Source organism: Rhodamnia argentea, chromosome 2 (assembly GCF_020921035.1).
Source record: "Rhodamnia argentea isolate NSW1041297 chromosome 2, ASM2092103v1, whole genome shotgun sequence".
NCBI classification, from domain to species: domain Eukaryota; kingdom Viridiplantae; phylum Streptophyta; class Magnoliopsida; order Myrtales; family Myrtaceae; genus Rhodamnia; species Rhodamnia argentea.
Window position 1 is genome coordinate 19,067,257 of NC_063151.1, and position 24,325 is coordinate 19,091,581.

Consider the following 24,325-nt stretch of genomic DNA (forward strand, 5'->3'; position numbering starts at 1 on the left):
CCTTCTATTCCATAGTGTTGCCAAACCACTTTGACTAACTTGGTCGTCTTGCTCCGGAGCACTTGCTCCTTCTTGTCCACGATTCTGACCGGACGTTCCACATACGCGGCTCGCTCATCTAGCTCAATTTCTTCATAACTCGGGACATGAGCGGGGTCGGGTTCGTACTTTCTTAGCATCGACACGTGGAATACATTATGCACTTGAGCCGATCTTGGCGGCAACGCAAGACGATATGCTAGATTTCCTATCCGCTCCAAAATCTCAAAAGGCCCGACATATCCGGGGCTCAACTTTCCTTTCTTGCCAAAACGAGATGTCCCTCTCATAGGCGACACCTTGAGAAAAACATGATCGCCCACTTGAAATTCTAGAGGTCTGCGCCTCCTATCTCGCATAGCTCTTCTGACGGCTTTGAGCGGTTCTCGGTCTATCTCTAATAACTTTGACCGCTTCCATAGATTGTTCCACTAACTCGGGACCGGTGATTTTCCTTTCACCTACTTCGTCCCAACAAACCGGCGTTCGGCACGCTCTACCGTACAATGCTTCAAATGGTGCCATCTTAATACTCTGCTAAAAACTATTGTTGTAGGCGAACTCGACCAAGTGCAATCGCTTCTCCCAATCGCCCTTGAAATCCAAGACACGGGCTCTCAGCATATCCTCTAGTGTCTGAATTGTCCTTTCGGATCGGCCATCTGTCTGCGGATGATAGGCCGTACTGAACTGCAGCTTCGTTCCTAAAGCGGTTTGCAGACTCTTTCAAAATGTTGCGGTGAACTTGGGATCACGATCCGAGGTGATCGTCACCGGCACTCCATGCAATCTCACGATGTGCCTCACATACAAATCTGCATATCTGTCTAAAACGAAGTCTTTTCTTACTGGAATGAAGTGCGCTGACTTCGTCAATCTGTCTACCACAACCCAAATTGAATCATGCCCTCTCTGACTTCTTGGCAATCCCATCACGAAGTCCATCGTGATATGCTCCCATTTCCACTCCGGAATCTCCAAAGGCCGCAGCAGTCCTCCAGGCTTACAATGTTGCGCCTTGACTTGCCGACAAGTCAAACACTTAGCCACATGCTTGGCTATATCTGCTTTCATGCCATTCCACCAATAGTGTTGCTTTAGATTTCGATACATCTTCGTACTATCCGGATGGATACTATAACTACTACGATGTGCCTCCGATAAAATATCCTCTCTTAAACTTTCATCGATTGGCACAACTAGACGTCCTCTAAACTTTAATATCCCATCCTCGGCCACTTGAAAATCGACCCTTCGCTTAGCTGCATCTTCTTGAAGGATCTTTCGAATAGTAGGGTCCGTCGACCGCAGAGTCTTAATTCTAGTCCGCACTTCTGGCTCAATTCTCAATGTAGCTACAAGACTCGATAGACAACTTATCTCCAACTTAAAGTCCGAGTCTCTCACTTGCTCAAGCAAACGCCATTCATGTACACATAATTGAGCAATCACCGATTTTCTACTTAGGGCATCCGCAACCTTATTCGCCTTACCCGGATGATACAAGATCTCGCAATCATAATCCTTGAGCAGCTCCATCCATCGACGCTGCCTCATGTTCAACTCTTTCTGAGAGAATAGGTACTTCAAGCTCTGATGATCGGTATACACTTGAAAACTTTCTCCGATCAGATAATGCCTCCAGATCTTCAAGGCGAACACGGCCGCAGCCAATTCTAAGTCGTGCGTTGGATAGTTCAACTCGTGGGATCTCAATTGTCGAGACGCATACGCTACTACCCTTCCATGTTGCATCGGCACGCAACCCAGACCTACGAGAGACGTGTCACTATAGATCTCGAATCCTCCGGGACCTGACGGAATAGTCAACACGGGAGCCGTAGTCGCCTTATGTTTAAGCTCTTGAAAGCTACGCTCGCACCGGTCTGTCCATTCATACTTCACATCCTTCTTCAACAACTTAGTCATAGGCGAGGCTATAGCGGAAAACTTCTCCACAAATCGTCTATAGTAGCCCGCCAATCGAAAGAAGCTTCTAATCTCGGCCACTGTCGTCGGTCTTGGCCAATCCATAATCGCCTCGATCTTCGATGGATCTACTTCAATTCCTTCTCCAGAAACCACGTGGCCTAGGAACGCCACACGAGTTAACCAAAACTCACACTTGCTAAACTTCGCATAAAGCCGATGTACCCTTAAAGTTTCCAAAACTACCCTCGGATGTTGCTCGTGCTCCTCTAGGCTCTTCGAGTACACCGGAATGTCGTCTATAAATACGATCACAAAGAGATCTAAGAACTCCTTGAACACCCTGTTCATCGGATCCATAAAAGCGGCGAGAGCATTCGTCGGACCAAACGGCATCACTGTGAACTCATAGTGTCCATAGCGCGTCCCGAATGCCGTCTTCGGTATATCTTCTTTCCTTATCCTCAACTGATGGTAGCCCGTCCGTAGATCAATCTTAGAAAACACCGATGCTCCCTGCAACTGATCGAACGGATCATCAATCCTAGGCAGTGGGTATTTATTCTTTATCGTTACTTGATTCAACCGCTCGTAATCTATACACAACCTCATCGATCCATCTTTCTTCTTGACAAACAATACCGGTGCTCTCCATGGCGACGCATTGGGGCGGATAAATCCTTTATCCAATAGTTCTTGCATCTGCACCTTCAATTCCTTGAGTTCCGATAACGCCATCCTATACGGCGCTTTAGAAATTGGCTCCGTCCCCGGAGCTAACTCTATTACAAATTCTATCGCCCTTTCCGGCGGTAAACCGAGCAGTTCCTGAGGAAAGACCTCCGGAAACTCGCGAACTATTGCGATGTTCTCAATCTTCGGTTCCTCAACCGATACATCCAATACGGTCGCCAAATACCCTTGGCATCCACTCTCCAACAGACGCGTCGCTTCCAACGACGAAATCAACAAGGTTGAGGTTCCACCTCGACTCCCAACAAATTCAAAACTCATTCCATCCAACGGGTTAAACTGGATGGCCTTACGATAACAATCCACTACAACCTTTTGCTTCATCAACCAATCCATCCCAACAATCACATCAAAGTCATACATTTCCAGCACAATCAAGTCTATTCTACCCTCATGTCCATCTATAACCAGCCTACGGTTAGGACATCCAATTGCAGCCACTACGCTATCTTTTAAAGGTGTAGAAATCTTAAAAACAACATCCAATGGTACTACACTCAAATCAGCCAGTTTAACAAATCTATCAACAACAAAGGAATGCGTAGCACCCGGATCAAACAAAGCATAGGCGACTTGATTATGCAAGAGGACCGTACCAGTAACGGTTGGCGAATCCTTCGCCTCCTCACGGGTGACAGCAAACACCCTTCCTTGAGCCCGGGGACGATTCTGGAAGTTTTGTGGCATGGCTCCCCTTAGTGGTCCTCTCGGTTGTGGCGCCTGTCTTCCTTGCTGCCTCTGCGGGCGATCCTTCACCTGATGGCCCACCTGGCCACATCCAAAGCAGGCTCCACTCCTATACGGGCACGGACCGGGTCCATGTCTCTGATGACACAGATTACACACCTCACTCTGGCGGAAAATAGGTTTATTGATCGCTCCTCTGCGATTGGGTGGGATGTGATGTCTGCCTCCATACATAGGCTTCTTCCCTTGCCTCTTCTCAAATCTACTCGAGGACGTGAACCGCGACCCGGATGCGGCAGTCCTTTCGGCTAAGTCCTGCTCCACTATCAGCGCCCTCTCATAAAGGTCATCATAGTCCCGAAGGTTGAACGGCGCTAGTATACTCTTAATTTCAGGCTTCAACCCGTCCCCGAATCTTCTAGCCCTATCCTCGGGGTCCTCAATCAATCTCGGGGCATACTTAGATAATTCCGAGAACTTAGCTTCATATTGATCGACGGTCATCTGATTCTGGCGGAGGCGGAAGAACTCGGACATCTTCTGCTCTCTAGCTGTCCTCGAGAAATACTTGTTATTAAAGGCCTCCACAAAGGTATCCCACACCAGGATCGTACCTTCTGGGAAAATTCTATCCTTGACAGCTCTCCACCAAGTAATGGCATTACCCTCTAGTTGATAGACGGCCGGGACCACCTTATCCTCATTTGAACATCTAAGCAAGTTGAACACTTTCTCCAATCCTTCAATCCATTGGGTGGCCGCTTCGTGGTCTCCGCTTCCAGTGAACTGGGGTGGCTTCAACTTGAGAAACTGTTCCACCATCTTTTGAGCCTTACGATCCTCAACTACCGCCACGGGTGGCACATCCATTGGCGGAATTACAGGTGGAACTACGGGTGGGGCTCCAACGGCAAAAGCGGCAGAAGCGTTTTGAGTCCTTATCTGCTGCCCTATCAACTCCCCCATAGCTCCTAAAGCTTGCATAACTTCCGCCATAGTCGGCTCTTGCCGAGCCGGACCAGCTGCGGGAGGTGCAACGAGAGGCGTTGCTCCAACATCAACGACCTCATCTACCGGCCTCACGGGCCTCCTTCGAGGTGCTCGAGGTGCTCTTCTACCGCGCCCGCTCATTATGCAGAAATGATGCGGAGTCCCGCTTACCCCAAAGCAAAACGCGGTCAGAAGGCGACCCCAAAACTTAACACTCAAATAACAATCACATGCATATCGATAAAAGTCCTACTAACTATCCCATATCCCATCGCTCCTTATTACTCCGGGCCAATGACCGGATGGATCGAAGCTAACCTGGCTCGATACCATCTTGGGCGGGGATGTCACGCCCCGACTCTCGAGCCCGGGACATCCCTACCAAACCGCCACGAGGTCACGAAGGATAACGTCCCAGGCGCGTTATTGACCTTTCAATTATATACGCATGTGGAAACGGTTCACTCCCAAACAACATATAAATAAACGGGGATAGCCTAGCAGGAAATACATACCAAGGCAAATAGTCAAAAGTAACATCCACGATTACGGGACACGAGATGAGTCGTAACCCTACCGAGTTACGTAAATATATACAACCCCATACTTCGGGGCGGCTCACTAAGACCTCAAAAGGGTACTAGGTCGGATAAGGTTAACTTCTCATCTACTCCAAAAGACTATCCTCATAACTTGGCTTTGGTATCCATAAAGCTCCATCACCCGGGATCCGAAAGTGGTTCCCACAATGGGGTGAGATATAAATCTCAGTGAATCAAGCCTAAGCTCGGTTAGGACACCGATTCACCTAAAACATCCTAACCACGAGGATTATAACACCACAATATAACCATATATCCAACAATCATATCACATGGCAATAATCATCCACATGCATACTTACCAGCCTTGAGCCACACATAATGCAATGCTTGACTCCACTCAACGATCACATCGGGCAACCATCCGAACACGCATCACACTCACAAGTATGCACAGGACACCACACAAGTCCATTTATTAACGATGATCGCGCTCTTGGCGCCACTGTGATGAGGATCCACGTGATCGGCGTGATCGACTCTCACAACTAATGCGATCCCGCATTCTTCCCGCAGGATCGGGCTACGTTCCTTTTCCCTCTCGGCAACGGCTACTACAAGCGGTGTATCCGGTGCACCCCGCACGGCACGGCAAGTAGGCATCCCTATACGGGGCTTCGGTCCATCACAAGCCGAGACCGGCATCCGATAATCCCTTAAAACCGTACGTACCATACGAGGCATGAATTATCGTGCTTCTGGCAAGTCGTGTGGTTCCATAAAAAATGGTACGGTGTGTACTATGTGTACAAGACGAACTTGCCAGGAAAATCCATCATCGTTCCGTCATATGACCATACAGCACACCCGACACATCAATCAATTTATTCTCTTTGATTTAGGCCGGATGCTCACACAAATGTGCTCAAAGACTCGGTCCCAAGGCCATTTTCATGCTAAAATATGTCTTTGATCTTAAACACGGTTATATGCATATGCAGACGCCAATTCACTCAACGAGCATCCAGGATACTCAAATCAACATTTCAAGGTGGCGATCCGCCCAAACAAAGTCATCAATTCAACACGAATAAACCAATTCGATTAGGCCACATAAGGACTCAATTTCGTGTCAGAGTCATTAATTAGCCAATTTGATTTAAAATCGCCAATCGATCGCTCGTCCTTAACCTATCGCTCGCTCGCGATCAAATCACAATATACGATCAAATTCATTTAACAACAATTAGCCACAGACAATTCTAATTTAATCGATTATGGTCATTTACGCTAACCAGGTTTCTAACTAATCCGACCATAATCAAATCTACCTAAATTCTCTATCGACTAGCTAACTAATCCTAGGCGCAATTAGCGCCCTAACCAAGGATTAGGGTCAACTCACCAAAAACGGTGGTCGAGGTCGGGTCGGACACGATTTTTGAGGCCGGGGCCAAAAATCACTATTCACGCCGGAAACACTGTTCACCGCGGTACTGTTCCGGCGACAATGTTCACGGCCGAAAACAGTGACGAGTTCGGCGGTGAAATCGCTGTAAACGGCAGCAGCTCAGCGATTGGAGGTCCGGCGAGCGACGGAAGCTGAAAAACAGAATTAACAGTGGTAAAACAGGGGAAACCGGGCTGAATTTGGGGGGAAAATCGATCTCACGGGCTGAGGCGAGGCTGGGGAAGGCTGGGGGACTCACCTACAGGTCGAGGACGACCTTCGGGACTAGCTGGGGGCGGCGGACAGCGGCCGGAAGCGGCCGAACAGCGGTGGTGCAGAAACCGGCGCAGAAACAGGGGAAAACGAGCAGAACAGGGGAGGTCCGATCGGGGCTCAAATCGAGCTCTACGGGCGGCGGCCGGCCACCACAAGCTCTGAGGGACGAGATAGGACTCTAAAGAGATCGTCGGTGGCGGTGGTGAGCGGCGGAAGGCGGCGGAGACGGCCGGAACAGCAGCTGCAACTCAGGCGACGGAAACAGGGCAGACGGGTTTCAAATCTGTTCCGGGGCTGTTCGCGGCGGTTCGAGGCGGTGCACGGCGGTGGGTCGAAGTCTGGAGGTCGAAGGGAAGGTGATGTGGTGGTGGGTGGTGGTCGGAAGGGGCTCGGGACGGCCGGAGCAGCTCGGGTGGCCCGTGAAAGCGAAACAGGGCAGGATTTCGCCGGGGCTGTTCTGGGCTTTCCAGCGGCAAACGGCGGCCGAGATGACGGTGGTGGCGGCGAGGAGTGGTGGATTGAGGGGTAGGGTGGTGGATGGAGGTGGTGTTTTGGCAAAAATCGCCAAGGAAGAAGATGGTTCGGTGATGGAGGGGGAGGAAGTCGCGCGAAGGAAAACAGGGGGGCTGCAAACTTGAGGGAGAGAAAGAGAAGAGAGAGGAGCACGTGGGCAGCAGAAGAATTGGCCAAATTTGACTGGGTGGGGCCCACGGGTCTCATCCAAATTAATGAATTTCGTCCCATATGCATAATATCCAAGGGCGGTTCCGTAATTTGACAATTCGGGATCGATCGGATTTTTGGCTCAACCGATTGGGAATAAAATTTGGATTTCTACGGGCTAGGTTCGGTCCGGGAAAAGTTTAGGCGCGACGAACAAAAATCCTAAGTCGCGATGACCACGATCGATTTCGAGACCCAATCGAAATCAAACGACATTTCAGAAATTGTTCAAAATTCGTCACGTACGTCCTTTCGATCCGAAATTTAATACCAACTAAAGTTCAATAATAATCATTTTTATTGAACTCGGTCTCTATACCGAGGGCCTAATTTCCAGGGCGTCACACATACTCCCGAGGAGAGCAACACATGATTCCACTACGGATCAATTGATACAATGGAGAATACACTCACATTCGAATAAGTCAAGCACTCGTAGTATTTCTCAGCCCCACTTACATCCAATAACTTACTCAGTCTTTAGTCCTCATAATTTTCAACAAAAAAAACCTCTCAATTTCACAAAAAAGTTCACAAATTTCAATGGGCTTCAACACTCTTACATTGCTTCAAGGTGTAATTCATGAAGAAGAAGCCTCTTGGATGCTCTTCAACAAGAAAACATTTTTCAAATATATCCAAGAGCTGGATTTAAAACAAGAAACCCACTCAAACTAGCTAACGACCTAAATAGGAAATCAACTCCAATTTGAGAAACTATTCAAATTAGAAAATTTATCTTTTCAAACTCAAACTCGAGACATATTTCAACAAATGGTCACTATTATTTAGGAAAATAAGTTTGAGCATATTGGTGGCTAGTAATTTGTCGATGTAATTAGTAACTTCTACCTTTCAAAGTTGTTTATGTATGTGATTAAGGAATCTCCAATTAAATAAGTTACTACCGACACACACATATATGTATACACAAATATATATATTAATTTATTGATGTAATTAGTAACTTCTACCGTTAAAAGTTGTTTATGTATGTGATTAAGGATTCTCCAATTAAATAAGCTACTACCGACACACACATATATGCATACTCTTATATATATATATGGCCTAATCTACAATGTCGTCCTTCAATTTCTAATTTCTACAATGTGTCGACTGAATTTTGGCTCAATATGCGATCTTGTCATTAGAATTTAATTTTTTCACTGTGGTCCATAAACTATTGACAAATATTGAATGTAGTCTAGGGACTACACGAAAATGTTAATTAATCCGGGACCATACTAAACATTGGACCAAATTTCATGGAAGACATTGTACATTAGATAGACAAATTACCAAAAAAGTCCTAAACATGTTGTCTTTGTACCAATTTAGTCATAAACCCTTCAATTTGGCTAATGTAGTTCTAACCCTTTTGATTGTTTGTCAATTAAGTTATAAACCTATCATTAGTGCCAATTAAGTCTTAAACTTTTTGATAATTTGCCAATTTAGTTTTTCGGCTAATTTTGGAGGAAATTGCTAAGGTGGCGATCTAATCGGCTTCGGTCGTCTTACGTGGCACGATTGACATTGATATGAATGATTTTTGTAATTTAGGAAAAATCGAAGTTTTTCCCTTTTTTCATTTCTCTTTGATCTTTTTTCCTTATTTCCTTCCGTAGTTGCCGGACTCGGCAATCCCGCTGAGGTTGCCGATTGTTGGCGAGGGTCGTGATGATCGGTGCTATTTGAATCACCACGCTGGCGATTTTCAATCAAAATTAGTTGGAAAAGCTACATTGGCAAATCATCAAAAGGTATATGATTAAATTGGCAAACTGTCAAAATATTTAGAACTCAATTGGCACAATTTAAATGTTTATGACTAAAGTGTCATAAGTTCCACAGATTTAGGATTAAAGTAGTCAAATTAAAATGTTTATGATTGAATTGACACAAGTGTAATAGGTTTATGACTTTTTTGCTACTTTTTCCCACATTAGACCAAAGTTTAGGAGCACATATAACTAAATAGAGTAGAGATGACATTGTGCATTGAACCAAAGTTTAGGGATCTTTATTGTCATTTTTCCTAAGAATTTCCACTTGCACCCCTAGAAAGATTTAATACGCATCATTCGGAAAAATTGTCAAAAAAGTATGAAACATTTTGCACTTCTACCAATTTAGTCCTAAACATGTTAAGTTTATCAATTCAATCCTAAATCTTTTCACCTTTTTTTCAATTCAGTCCTTGCCGGATCGAGCGAGGGCCAGCCCTATCGGCCCCTAGCGAGGGCACTCCTCACCGGCCTAGGCGAGACGACCCTCGCTAGGGCTGCCCTCGCTTGCGTTCGGTAGAGAAATTTTTTTTTTAGAATTGAATTGGTAATAATGCAAAAGATTTAGGACTTTTTCGATAATTTTCCCCACATTATTTATCTACATTGGGAAAAATGTGAAAAAAAGATTACGGAAACGTGTTTGCATTTGTTTTTTTTTTAAAAAGGAACTTGAAGGGTCCTCTCACGTTATGACTTTCAAGTTGCAGCGGATGAAGCCAGATTCTACATCTCCCAAACGAAATCTGAAACCACGGGTTGAAATGTAAGTGGGTCAGTAACTTTTTGAGGCAACTGAGAAACATGGCCATGGCCTTTCATTTTTCAGTGTCAATACTTGAACCCAAGTGATCCTGAAAGGAACATAATTTTAACTTCCGTTGTTGTCTGGGAAAAGTGGCTGCCGATCAAGATGCAGCATCCATGATTCCACCCAAAAAACAAAAAAAACTTAAAGCATCCGTGCAGTATTGGAAGCACAGCCCGACCAATGAACAAGTAAGTTAACGGTGGTTGTACTACGAAGATTAGGCAGCACATGATGCGAGACATGCACCTGGGGATAGATTTCCTCGTGTATTTATTGTCCTCAAAGCTGTACCATGAGAAAGAAGGGTTAGCTAGTTAATTTGAAAGTCATCTCATTCTTACCTGGTGGGACAAGACAAGGCTTCGAGAGAATCTCTAACCAAGGGTTACACCTAGAAGCCAACATAAACTGCAACTTAGACAAATATGAAATTGGATTTTGAGTAGGAGAGGCTATGTTTTGGTAGGAAATGCACACCGTTCGGGGCGTGAAGTTGCGGTCAAGCCTAAATAGTGTTACAGTATCCATAATCCATGAATTTCTAAGGACCGTAAAGATCAACTCATGGTCTTGATGCAGAAACCTTTAAATATTGATTAAAGGACGAACCTCCTCCATCCTTTATTCTTAAGTATGCCTCTCAAACTGGGTGCCAGCATAAATCCACTACTTGTGCAAATTTCCTCGCATCTACGAAGTATCACACTTATGTTCCTCTTTATATCGATCTCATCATCATCATGGTCATCAGAATCACTGTGAAGCAAACTTCTGATTCTGCGGTCCACCTCCAAGCTTGAGGGACAGTTGAGGAATCTATCCGGCGGGAGGTTTATGATATGTTTGTCTGTTTCGCTGCTTGTTTTAAGGGACAAAAGATTGGTTAGCTCTTTACAACTTCTTCGGGAATAAAATCCGACCAATCTTCGGATGAAAATGATTTCTCCTGGAGATTATGGTTTTCCTGGCTTCCCCTGAAATCACTTCTCCCAAAAGTCCCAATTGCAAGTAATCCATCCGGCCAGTCGGTGAACTCTTCTCGTGGTTCTAGTCTCACCTAATCTGAAACGTTAAGGTTTAACAAGACATTATATTTCGCCAATGCAAGAGATGACACGAAATTCGTGTATATCTACATTGATTTGGCATACTCTCAACAAAACCAAGTGTTTTCTAGAATTGGAATGGATCCTCCAAAATATAAAGTATGTGGATTAGAAAACTAGGTACCCTTATATCTCCGGTAGCTTTTCGCAATGCTCCTGGTAAGTCAAATATCATTCATTAGGAAGACATGTGAAAATAGAGCTTACGGTTAAGGGTTGCTGAAACTGCATAGGCTTTACGAGTAGACTCTTCCTGTCTGATGTTGAGCGTGTTCTGCATCCCGCTGAAGAGCTGCAATCAACCAAAACCAATGGCTGACGAGAAAAGTCAAATGTGCAATGAATGCTTTTGGTGTATTTGTGTGTGGGAGAACAGAGCATGAATTCGAAGAAAAATTTATCGTCGCAGCAGGCGTTTTTACTTTCATCTGAGTCAGAGGATCGTAGAGTGTCTGGGATGGAGGCACAGAAGGCGACCGATTTATACGTAAGGATTAGGAAAGGGGGTTCAAATGGCCGATCCAGGTGTTTAAAAGCAGGGACAATTTGCGGATGCTTGATAGAGCTAAACAAGACTTATTTGTATGTTAGTCGTGGGATGTGAAGCCTCAAAGCTTTCGTCCATGCAGGGGAAGGATGACCACTGGAGTTAGAAACCAAGGAATGTCACTCCAGAGAAGCCAAATGTCATAAGTGTCTTGCATTACTTCATAAATCATCAGGACGATTTTGACCATCTGTCCCTCTATACTATGTGGGCAGGAACGGCTAGTGGCGAATGGGAATGGCGAAACGCGGTCCCTAGTCCGAGCGCATTAACAACCTAGGAGGTGAAAGTAGGTTCTGCAATGCCAGTCTAGGCAGTCAATAGATGAATAGCAGACTCGATACTCTTCTAGACTTCTGTCGCTCTTCCGAACGGCGCACTACTTTCCGTTCACCACGTCGCAGCCCTTCTCCAATAAGGTGCCAGCTCGCTACTAAGGGAGAACACAAAATATTCAGTTTAACCTTTTGTTTAGCCACCTTAATGTCCCTCTCACCTGATCAACACACGGTCCCAGCCGTTATTTTCTTTTCTTTTTGTGGTCCTTTTCATTTTTTTAAGGATAATCACGCGTCGAAGGTGGAGAGAAGCTGCATCCGAAAGGGTGTGTCAATTTGGAACGAAGAGAAACAGTAGTCAAAACGAATGTCTCAAGGAAATCGAGCAATTTCAGTGTAGTTCTTACAACACATCGTATGTGTTAAAATATATCTCGAGTTTGAGTTCGAACGAAATCCGACGATGTATTGTGTGGATGCTCCAGCACGTGAAAGAACGAAAAAAAAAAAAAGATTGGCACATATATTTGCCGGTGGATATATGTTCACGTGAAAGGATGAGAAAAGGGGAAAGTGCAATCTTTGACTTTGACCAAATTATGTGGATATTTTGTTCACAGTGGACTCCTTGAAGATAACGACAATGAAAGAAATAAAGAAGGAGAAAAGAAAAGATAAGATTTGCTTTCTTGTTGTTGAAAAAGTTGCGTGCAGAAAGAAGAAAGTCCAAGTTTTGGACGTTGACCGTGTGCATGGATTTCCTAATCCTAGTCCACGTTGAGTCGGCCAACGAACGTCCCTTCTTGGAGGTATATATATCATTCGTGAACTTGGCCGTAACAAGGGTCTCGAAGCGCCGTTCTTAAGACGAGTGCTTGACGTGGGTTTCTTCGTGGAATTACATCAATAATTCTTGTGTTCTAGTCGAGAAATTCTTGAGGTAAGAATTTGTGTTTTAATTCCTCTGCGAGATTGAGAGATTATATCGCTAGGAATTGGGGCTAAACACTGTGTGCGTTATTGGATGTAATCGGGGCTTGGGAAATACCGAGAGTGTTTGAGTTACTCGAGTTTGGTCCGTAATCTACGTGTATCGCTCGTTCTATAGTGGAATTCGTTGCTGCTCTCCCCGTGGACGTAGGTCTCTACGACCGAACCACGTACATCCGGTGTCCGATTTATTTTCTTGTTCTGTCTATTTATTGTTCGATCGCTTGTTCCGCGCAGCAATTGGTATCAGAGCTAGGCTTGTCGAGTTGAAGCGAATCGATGGCGACGGAAGAAGTAAAAGTGAAAATCGACAAATTTGAGGGGAAGGACTTTGGTTTCTGGAAGATGCGGATTGAAGACTATCTATATCGGATGAAGCTGCACTTGCCCCTATCCGGGGAGAAACCAGAGACGATGAAGCAAGCTGATTGGGAATTGCTGGATAGACGAGCGTTGGGTGTTATTCGAGCGACGTTGGCTCGTAACGTCGCATTTAATATCGTCAAAGAGAAGACCACTGCGGGTTTGATGAAAGCCCCGTCGGATATGTACGAGAAGCTCTCTGCGATCAACAAGGTCTATTTGATGCGGCGTCTGTTTAATTTGAAGATGAGTGAAGGTGCGTCGGTTGCTAATCATATCAATGAATTCAATGTGATCGTTAGTCAATTGAGTTCAGTTGATATTGACTTTGAAGATGAGGTATGTGCTTTGATTCTATTATCCTCATTGCCCGATAGTTGGAATACTACTATTATCGCTGTTAGTAATTCCTCCGGGTCAACAAGTTTGACGTTTGATGGTATTCGAGATTTAATTCTGAGCGAGGACATCCGTAGAAGAGAATCTGGCGAATATGTATCTACCGCTTTAGTAGGTGAAAATAGAGGAAGAACCGATACTCTTGGTAGTAGAAGTAGTATGAACTCAAATAGACGCTGTCGGTTTAGGACCGGTTGTCTTGTCTGTTGGAACCGTGGCAAGAGATGGCATCTTAGAACGAATTGCTTAAAGCTGAAAAACGAAACGGGTAAGGGAATTAGAGTTGAATCTACAGATGATGTTGCAGCTGTAGATGATGATTCCGATGGTGTCGATAGGGTCTTGTCTCCACTCGAGAATTCGTCATTTGACGGATGAATTATGGATTCTGGTTGTTCTTTTCATGCTACACCAAACAGGAACTGGTTTGCTACTTATCGGTGCACGGATAGTAGTAAAGTGCGGTTAGGAAACAACGCCGAATGCGATGTTGTGGGTGTTGGTGATGTTAAAATCAGGATGCATGATAGTATTGTGAGGACATTGACTGGGTAAGATACGTTCCAGAATTGAAAAAGAACTTAATTTCCTTGGGTGCCCTAGATTCAGTTGGATGCAGGTATTCTTCACAAGGTAGAGTTCTGAAGGTTGTTCGAGGTGCCCTGGTGATAATGAAAGGAATCAAGCATAGTGGCCTGTATGAACTTCAAGGTGAGACATTGACGGGTTTCGCTCGGGAGACGTCGACATCCGTTCGAGAGTCTAACGACCGCTCAAGGAAAACACGGGTGTCTGTGCCGGTGCACAAGTTTGATCTTGTTGTCGGGAACACGCGGTCGAGAGCTTTGATCGAGGTGGAGATCGCTAAGTCGATCAAGCATGTGCGAACCGACAGTAGCATGGAGTCTTGCTCGAAGCTGGTAAATAAATTCTGCATGATAAAGGGCATAGTGAAACACCGCACTAGTGCCGGTAGACCACAACAGTTGCGGGAATTGATGAGCGTAACATTACTAGAGATGGCCGGTAAAATGATCTCTAGTGCTGGTATGGCTAGAAGAGTTCTAGCAGATGCGTTTAGTATGGTGAACTACCCGGTGAACATATCTCCATCGACCGTGATCGGATTTCGGACTCCCAAAGAAGTGTGGTCAGGTGACGTTGCTGATTATTCTACTTTTAGAATGTTTGGTTGCCCATGTTATTATCGAGTGAGTGATGCTAACCTCGATGTGAGGGCAATGTGCATATTCCATGGCTATGCACGAGGTGAGCGGGGCTATCGGTTGTGGTGCTCGAATATAAATTCACCTATTTGCAGCAGAAAAGTTACCTTTGACGAGTCTCCAGTACTTCGGGCTAGGAGTGTTTGTGGCGGTGTTAATACGGATCCGGACGGTGTTCGGCTTGAGGTGGAGTTGCAACCGTAAACTCCCGAGGTAGTGAGTACTAGCGTGGTAATCAACACAGATGGTGCTTATAGCGAGGTGGAGCCTGTAAAGCCAATGGTTGTTGTAACTGCTGATATTGATAAGGTACATGTTCGATCTCCCGACAGATATGGATGCAACGGTGGTTTTGCTTTATCTGTGATTAAGGAGCTTGTGTCAGAATGTCCTTGTAGAGCGATTAAAGATGCATGTTCAGTTGGTATTCTGATGAGGTCCATGGTTATGACGAAGTTCGGGCATGACTTAGACTTGGATGATGTCTGTGGCGGTTGAGCCCATTGGGGCCGTTGGGAGAGTAGTAGCGATGGAGTTTGGATACTAGCGAAGCGATTGGACTTGGCTCAAACGTCGAGCCAAGGTGGAGATTGTTAAAATATGTCTCGAGTTTGAGTTCGAACGAAATCCGACGATGTATTGTGTGGATGCTCCAGCACGTGAAAGAACGAAAAAAAAAAAAAAGATTGGCACATATATTTGCCGGTGGATATATGTTCACGTGAAAGGATGAGAAAAGGGGAAAGTGCAATCTTTGACTTTGACCAAATTATGTGGATATTTTGTTTACAGTGGACTCCTTGAAGATAACGACAATGAAAGAAATAAAGAAAAGATAAGATTTGCTTTCTTGTTGTTGAAAAAGTTGCGTGCAGAAAGAAGAAAGTCCAAGTTTTGGACGTTGACCGTGTGCATGGATTTCCTAATCCTAGTCCACGTTGAGTCGGCCAACGAACGTCCCTTCTTGGAGGTATATATATCATTCGTGAACTTGGCCGTAACAAGGGTCTCGAAGCGCCGTTCTTAAGACGAGTGCTTGACGTGGGTTTCTTCGTGGAATTACATCAATAATTCTTGTATTCTAGTCGAGAAATTCTTGAGGTAAGAATTTGTGTTTTAATTCCTCTGCGAGATTGAGAGATTATATCGCTAGGAATTGGGGCTAAACACTGTGTGCGTTATTGGATGTAATCGGGGCTTGGGAAATACCGAGAGTGTTTGAGTTACTCGAGTTTGGTCTGTAATCTCTGTGTATCGCTCGTTCTATAGTGGAATTCGTTGCTGCTCTCCCCGTGGACGTAGGTCTCTACGACCGAATCACGTACATCTGGTGTCCGATTTATTTTCTTGTTCTGTCTATTTATTGTTCGATCGCTTGTTCCGCGCAACAGTATGGTCATATGAAGATGAGGATGAAACATCGGCAGTGCTGTCGTGATAGGCCAGTGAAGCCCATGAGGTATTGTCGACCAGTCAGTTTTAGTCATTAGCTGGAATCGGCAGCCAAGTAAGGTAGCTGTTTTCGATATGGGCCAGTCCATGAAAGCAAGAGTCGACTAAAGGAATTTTGTTTACTGTGGTATCAACATGAAGGATGAAGAAGAGTTAGAGTTGAAGCCAAACCTCTACACAGATGCGGTTATCAGACTACGCCCTAAAGTTTCGGAGAATCCCGTCCTAGAATCTTGGGGCAGTTAGGATTCAAAATAACAACCGCCAGTGTCGGTTAACTCTCGTAGTTGGCTATAAATAGTCGAGAGAACTTCATTTGTAGGGATCCGCAATCAATAACACTCATCAATGTATTCAGCAATTTATTTTATCAATTCTTTATTAGCAATTCTTTATAATGTATTTTAGGGTTAATACCACAAAAAATCCCAAACCGATACACTTGTGACAAATTTACGTCAAATTAATTTTTGACTACAAAAAACTCCAACTAGTACACATGCGACAAATTTACCCTCTGTTAGTTTCTTTTAAATTTTACTGTCAAATTGTTGAGTTGGATGACACGTGGCAATTGACAAGTGTATCAATTTGAGATTTTTCGTGATATTAATCTAATTTAACAAAAACTAACGGAGGGTAAATTGTCACGAATGTATCAATTTGAGATTTTTTGTGAATTTATCGCATGTATACTAGTTTGGGGTTTTTCTAGTACCAAACCTTCATTTTATCATCCAATTTATTTCCTAGAGTAGCCATTCCTATGATTTTGCTATGCGAATCGTCACGTAACCCGATTCAACTCTAAAAACCAAAGTCCCGACGCATTGGTGAAAGATCTTTGGTCGAGGAACCTTTTTGGTGAAATGGGAGGTGATCAGATCTAAAGGTGAATGAAAATCAAGGGGAAAAGTACACTAGAAGTGCTATAACTTGTGTACGGTGTTCACTTGAGTGCCATAACTTTCAAAACGTTCACTTAAGTACCATACCTTTCAAAAATCGTTCACTTGAGTGCTACGTCGGAGTAAAATCGTTCACTTGAGTGCTATAGTAACTTTTCCGCGCGTGCTACGTCGGCTTTTCCGGCTACCATGTCAACATGGCACGTAAGTGAACGATTTTTGAAAGTTATGACACTTAATTGAACGTTTTGAAAGTTATGGCACTCAAGTGAACGCCGTACAAAAGTATGGCAATTCTAGTGTACTTTTTCCAAAATCAGGGATATGCGAAAGCGATAAGAATACTTGCGCATTTTCGAATGCTATAAGCTTTTTTTTGGTCCATTTTCGAATGCTATAAGCTTGATTAGTGAAGAAGTTGGCATACAGAACACATGGTCTTTCACTTGTGTCCGTGCAAGTGCGTGTGTTAAGGGATGGATGATGGGAAAAGTATAAGAAAAGTCATAAACTTATTACATTGGTGCCAATTTAGTCTTAAATCTTTTAATTAGACTAATTTAATCATAAATTTTTTGCATTGGTACCAATTCAATCCATTTGTCCAATTTTAGATAGAAAATGCTGATATGGACATTGACCGTCCTACGTGGCGTAGCTGGTGCTGAATTAGATATTTTTTAATAATTTTTTAAAAAAAAATTTCTAAATGTTTTTTTTTCCTGTTTTTCATTCGTTCTTTTCCTTTCACTTTGGCTGGCGAGGTTGCCGACAACCCTCGCCGGCCACTAGGCGAGGGCCTTCAAGGTCGTGATGGCCTCACCTAGGGCCACCACGGCCCTCGCCGGCCAAAGTTAGAGAAAAAAAAACAAGGAATGGGAAAAATTTTAAAATATTTATTTATTTATTTATTAAATTTTTTTAAAAAATATTTAAAATTATTCCACGCCATTGCCAACCATGCCGCATAGGATAGTCGGGATCCACATTAGCAATTTTCGGCCAAATTTAGCTAGATGGACCGAATTTGTACAAATACAAAAAAGTTTAGGATGAAATTGGTCAAATTAAAAGGTTTAGTGCTGAATTGGTACAAATGTAATAGGTTTAGGAATTTTTTTTTACTTTTCCCAATGGATGATGCTGATGGATCCACATAGATGGCTTTCGAGATGTTTTGACTTGAAGTCAACCAACACCCACAAAATCCCCTCAACTCCCCCTCCTTAGAAAATAAACCGAGGACTTATGATCAAGTGTGGTTGATGAACTGGTCATTGTCATTGACAACTATCACTTGACTAACAACAGCTTAATCAGTTAAAACTCATTTTAAGTTGATTGATCAACCTGCTCATCAGCTTAGAGACGACAACGTAAGGCATGCATATATGGATTAGTAACTAGTTACATTACGATGTGAATCAACTTTTGGCCGATTAATAGTAGATAATCGCTCCACGCGACTAATAACTTCCACATGAGAAATTACTTAAGTGTTTATACTCGGTGGTGAACTGAAAGCGTTGTTTTGGCAAAAAAAGAATTGTCCTAAGTCTCTTACAATAATAACTTTTCACCTCGGAAAGTAGGCGTACGCATATCGAATTATTAATGACTACTAGTTCTGTCATGATGAAAAGTAACTATACTTTCAAACTCTTTAAATTCAGTGACTTCTCCATGCCAATAATCACTATTTATTCTGAGAAGTAAGTTTAAGCATATTGCTGTCAAAAGTTGCTTATTCATATATTAAGTGACAATTGACACATCTATCATAAGTTCTATGCATGTGTCATTTAAGCGTCTTTCCGTAGATAAGGCGATTTAGTAACTTCACCAGAATGAGAAAATAAACTTCGGAAGTATCAGCACAAAATAATTTGCACTTGCACCCCAAGATAAATCCAATACACTCAAGTTACACCATTCTACAACAGTATTCTTGGATAATTCCTGCTATGCGCGTCAACAGTTAATACGTGTTCTTGAATTACCGCATGCCAAAATGCTGAATCCAGAAACTATACATCCTCATTCACCCACCAGAACGACCGTATCGTCTATAGCTGACTAAACATAGTGTTAGGAGCAGAGACCAATTCCTGCTCTTGGATTCTTTTGAAACAAAGCAAGGCAAGCCATTCCCAGTCAATCTGCAGAAACCAAGCTTTCTTTTGAATGAGATTTCCAATAATAATCGATTGCAATTTCTCTTGATGAGCATCATAACAATGAAGAGAAACCAACCCCCTCCCCACCCCCACACACAAAAAAAAAAAAAAAGGCGGGGCAATTTATGTTGGATTCAATTTAAAATACTATGGAACCGAACGGAATTCTAAGTAAACAGTAATCAAGAATATGTATAGACACAGATGGAGAATCGTGATTAAGTACCATTTTGAGGAAAAAAGAATGATAGATCATCTTCAGTCGTAGATTTTATCTTACCTATCCGCTTCCGGTTGCTCAAACAACCCCAAACGCATAAGAGCTAAACATAAGCTGTTGGTAATTCATCTTCTCCATGTAAACCCAATGCAAACAGTTTCTCCCTAATATGTAGCAGCTGATTTGCAATTCCGCTGATGCTCATCCGTCTTCTGGGCACACTGTATGAGCAAGCAACTCCAATATTGTACACCATACCCAAACACTCTTGAAACATGCCATCGCTTTCGAAAAGCCAATGCTGGGGACTACAGGGGCCTAAATGTCTCTCTCTTTCTTGAAGCAGAACGTTGTCTGTAATTTCGAGTAGTCGTCCGGGCAAAGCTTTTGCGACGAAACTATGAAGAGTCAAATTGTCTCTGAATGTGTCATATGTGGGACTCAACCCTGTGAACATCTCTAGTAAGAGAATGCCGTAACTATAGACGTCCCCTTCTCTTGAAACCTCACATCCCTGCGCGTATTCTGCCACACATTCAAATCATAGTGCAGGTTAAATTGGAGTGTGGATCTTCAAATCAGAATGTAATTTGCCACAGAGAGAGAGAGAGAGAGAGAGAGAGAGAGAGAGAGAGAGAGAGAGAGAGAGAGAGAGAGAGAGAGAGAGAGAGTACCTGGTGGAGCATAACCAATCGTCCCTCTAAGACCCACCGAGCTCATCCGATTAACTACGGTACCAAGGGATGATCCAAGAAGGAGTTTCGCTAATCCAAAGTCGCCAACATGTGCGACCATCTCCCTGTCTAAGAGGATATTACTTGGTTTTAGGTCACAATGAACAATGGGGATGTGGCAATGATGATGAAGATACTCCAATGTAGAAGCAACATCAATAGCTATATTTATCCGCCGAATGAAATTCAACTTTTTAGGAAGTTCATTTCTCGTCGATGTTGCGTTTGGATGTAGCCATCTCTCCAGGCTTCCATTTTCCATGAATTGATAGACTAAGGCCTTGAAATCATTTCCTTGATAATCACTACCCGAGCAAACTGTTAGTATCTTCAAGAGATTGCGATGTTTGATGTTCTTTAACGCCTCGCACTCCACTATGAAGCTCTTCAAAGCGCCACAACGGGCTAAATGAAGCACCTTCACGGCAACGACAGTTCCATTGTCCTCGAGTATCCCTCTATAAACAGAACCAAAGCTTCCAACACCGATCAAATTCGTCGAACAAAAACCATTTGTTGCTTTTAGAAGTGCCCCATACGACACGTTCGGACGTGAATCATTTATCGAACTCGAAGCTGGTTCATTTACTTTCTTCTTTAATCGGCAAAGATATACAAAAGCCAGAATAAGAACTACTCCAAGAACTCCGAAAATAATGGAAGCAGAAAATATTACTATATTTTTCTTTCCGCTGCTTTTGGAACTTTTGGAAATGCAGTTGGGGAGGTGAAATTCTGGCAGTCCGCCGCAAAGCTCATTGTTACCAATAATGGATGTACCGGTAACATTCTTAAAGACTCCTTCATGTGGCAGCATGCCTTCAAACTTATTGTATGATAAATTCAGAAGTTTCAAGGAGCGAAATACTGCTAAAAATTCTGGAATCTGACCCGACAAATTATTGCGTGAAAGATCTAGCTCTTCAATGCCTCCTAACGATCCAATTGATTGAGGAATGGACCCATGGAAGAAGTTGCCCCCCATTCTGAGTGATGTCAATGAAGTGCAACGACCTAAACTACTGGGGATTTCACCTACCAACCAATTGTTTGAGATGTCCAAAGCAGTTAAAACTCTCAAGTTGCCAACATATGTGGGTAGAACCCCAAACAGATGATTATGAGACAAGTTTAGAATGATCGCTAATGATGAGAGACCTATAAGTTGCGGGGGTATGGCACCATGGAGATTGTTATTAGACAGATCAAGCATATCAAGAGACCGGCAATTTGATAGATGTGGAGGAATTTGCCCATGAAAGTTGTTCCCCCCAAGAGATAGTTGAATTAACTTGGTTAGATTTCCCAAAGAAGACGGAATACTACCTCCCAGGTTGTTATCATTTAAAGACAGCATCGCCAAATCTTGTAGAGCCCCCAAATTGGAGGGGATAATACCTGAAAGCTGGTTGGAACTCATATCCAAATAAATCAGGTTGATAAAATTTCCTATTTCCTTTGGAATCTCACCAGATACTTGATTCTCGCTTATAGAAAACATTGTGAGAGTGGTTGATAAATTACCTATGCATTTAGGTAACACCCCACCAAACTTGTTCCACCCAGCAGCCACCGTCCCTAATCCGGTGCTGTTTGTTAACGAGCAAAGAAAGCTCAGGTCTTCAGGTTTTCTAGATCCAAGCTGATTAAGACCAACTCGAAACATATTGAGCTTAAACAAATTTTCCAAAGAAGGTACTTTTCCGGAAAATCTGTTAACATTAAGTTGAAGAATGCCCAGCTTTGTGCAATTCGATATCCATAGAGGAATCGACCCCTCAAGTTTGTTCGAAAAAATGCTGAAGAATTCAAGATTTGGGAGTTTGTGGCCTATGCCTGCAGGAAGAGTCCCTTGTATCCAGTTGTTTCCAGCGTCAAACACAGCGAGCGAAGAGAGATTCAGTAACGAAGGTGGTATTGTACCTGACAATCTGTTTGTTTCAACGCCAATCGCTTGCAAGTTTGTCACGTGACCCAAAACTTCAGGAATGCTCCCGCCCAAGTTGTTTCTGCTTAAAAAAAGAATCCTCAATGAAGATAAGTTCCCAATGGAGGAAGGCACACTCCCGGTTAGATTGTTCCAACCCAAAGCGAAGTGTTGCAGCTTCGGCAATGAACCGAGCTCTTCAGGAATTTCTCCAGTTAGTTCGTTGTTTGAAAGTTTAACGGTGACCAGACTTGAGCAACTCGACATGTTTTTGGGAATTTCGCCAACCAATGAATTGTTCTCCAACTGTAGGATACGCAGGCGGTGCAACCGGCCGAGTTGTGGAGGGATTTCTTGATTGAAGCTATTGTTTTGTAGCCACATCTCCCTTAAGAAGCTGAGGTTTCCAATGTGAGGAGAGATTGATCCGGAGAGTCCTTGTGAGTGCAAGTCCAAGACGATGACCCTCTGGTGCCTCCGGCCGCATGTAATGCCATGCCACTGGCAAAATCCGATGCTATTGTTCCATGAGTTGAGCGTACCGAAAGGATCTACTGTTATGCTGGCCTTAAATGCGAGCAGCGCGAGCTTGTCTGTTTCATTGGTGGTGGTGGAGAATTCGTTAAAGCACAGTACAAGAACAATAGCAAGAAGCAAGTGGCTTGATGGAAATTCTGCAAAGCTCATGCTTACGAGTTTCGTGACTCAAAGCAGATGAAAACGGGTAGATATGAAAGCAAAGGCAAGAAGAAACAAGAGGCAGGATCAATGCTAGTGGAAACTGTGAAGAGATCCAAAAGAAGGTGTCGATTTTTCTTGGACAGCTTGCGCTTTTCGTCTTTCTATTTTTTGTTCTTGCTTTTACTTTTTATGGGTCATTCAGAGCTCTATAAAAAGAAAAAGAGAGAGAGTTTCTTCCAGTCAAACTGCTCATGGCAAGGAAAAGAAAGAGGTTATCTTCCCATTGAAACGCAACTAGTGGCACTCTTTTACTTTTTTACGAAAAATTAGTCATTATGGTCGATGAACTTTGTCCATTCAACACTTTTGAACCGTAATTGGTTTCCATGGAATTGTTTGACATGAAAATTTGCTGCTATAGTTGGCAGATTTTGGTTGTTATAGCCTAATTTGGCTAAGTTTTGCCAGGAAAATCTTATTGAATTAACCATTTCTTAGAAAATTACCAAAAAAAATCTTAAATTTATTGTAATTGCGCCAATTCAGCTTTAAGCCTTTCTTTTTTGATAATTCAGTTCTAAACTATTTGCAGTTGCTTCAATTCAGTTCCATCCAACCAATTTTGACCGACCGTTTGGCAACGAAATACTGCAAAAAAATTTAACCAATGATAACCCGTCACATGGTAAGACATCTTTTTATTGAAGATCTCACAGTTCTTATTCTCGTATTCAGCATACACAATTAATTAGTAATAACCTTATTATGAGAAGGTGTTGTTTTTTCAGATCTTTTGAAGGGCTCCTCTTTTCTGTTCTTTTTTTCTGCAGACAAGTCAAGACAATGAGTTGTCATTCGGCGGATGGGAAACTATCAACCATCGACCGTCGTTGACCTTGAGTGCACTGCCCATTCGTCAAGTTGTACGTGCTACTTTTCATCGTCTCTGACCGCATATGCGGCGGGAGAGCCGCTGCGATGTTTTCTTGGCATGTTCCGATCACAATCCGCGTGGACCACCGGGGCAACCAACAGCTGTCGGTCACGTCAGTTTAAGAGAGGGCGGGCCGTCGGGATGTTCCCTTCAAGTCCAATCAGTGCAATGCCTCCACATACCAATTTCAAAGTGGAGTCTACTGTGTGAAGGGGCTGTTGCAGCAAGCGCAAAAAGCCCCGTTGAACATTCACTTCGCGAATGTGAACGAGTTGAACTATTTATCTCCCTCTCTATTAGTTAACTCTCTGTCCGGAGAGTTTTCAGAGCATTAGATTCTTATCAATATTTATATTACTCAAGCCGCCATTCGAGATGCTCCTAATAAGCAAC

At 43.4% G+C, this 24,325-nt stretch overlaps 1 protein-coding gene and 1 long non-coding RNA gene across 2 annotated transcripts in view; one reads left to right on the top strand and one right to left on the bottom strand.

Annotated features, from left to right (window-relative positions):
• The first annotated feature begins 11,609 nt into the window (after positions 1 to 11,609).
• On the top strand, positions 11,610 to 22,705 carry LOC125313839. Its single transcript, XR_007197512.1, has 3 exons — positions 11,610 to 11,623; positions 14,829 to 14,833; positions 22,574 to 22,705. It is a non-coding gene; the product is annotated as an uncharacterized LOC125313839 (long non-coding RNA).
• The window catches only part of LOC115739559 (probable LRR receptor-like serine/threonine-protein kinase At3g47570), an 83,680-nt gene continuing 78,551 nt past the window's right edge, over positions 19,197 to 24,325 (bottom strand). Inside the window, exon 3 of the mRNA XM_048274501.1 lies at positions 19,197 to 19,418. The gene's annotated coding sequence lies outside the window, so the exon portion shown is untranslated. The remainder of the gene's footprint in view (positions 19,419 to 24,325) is intronic.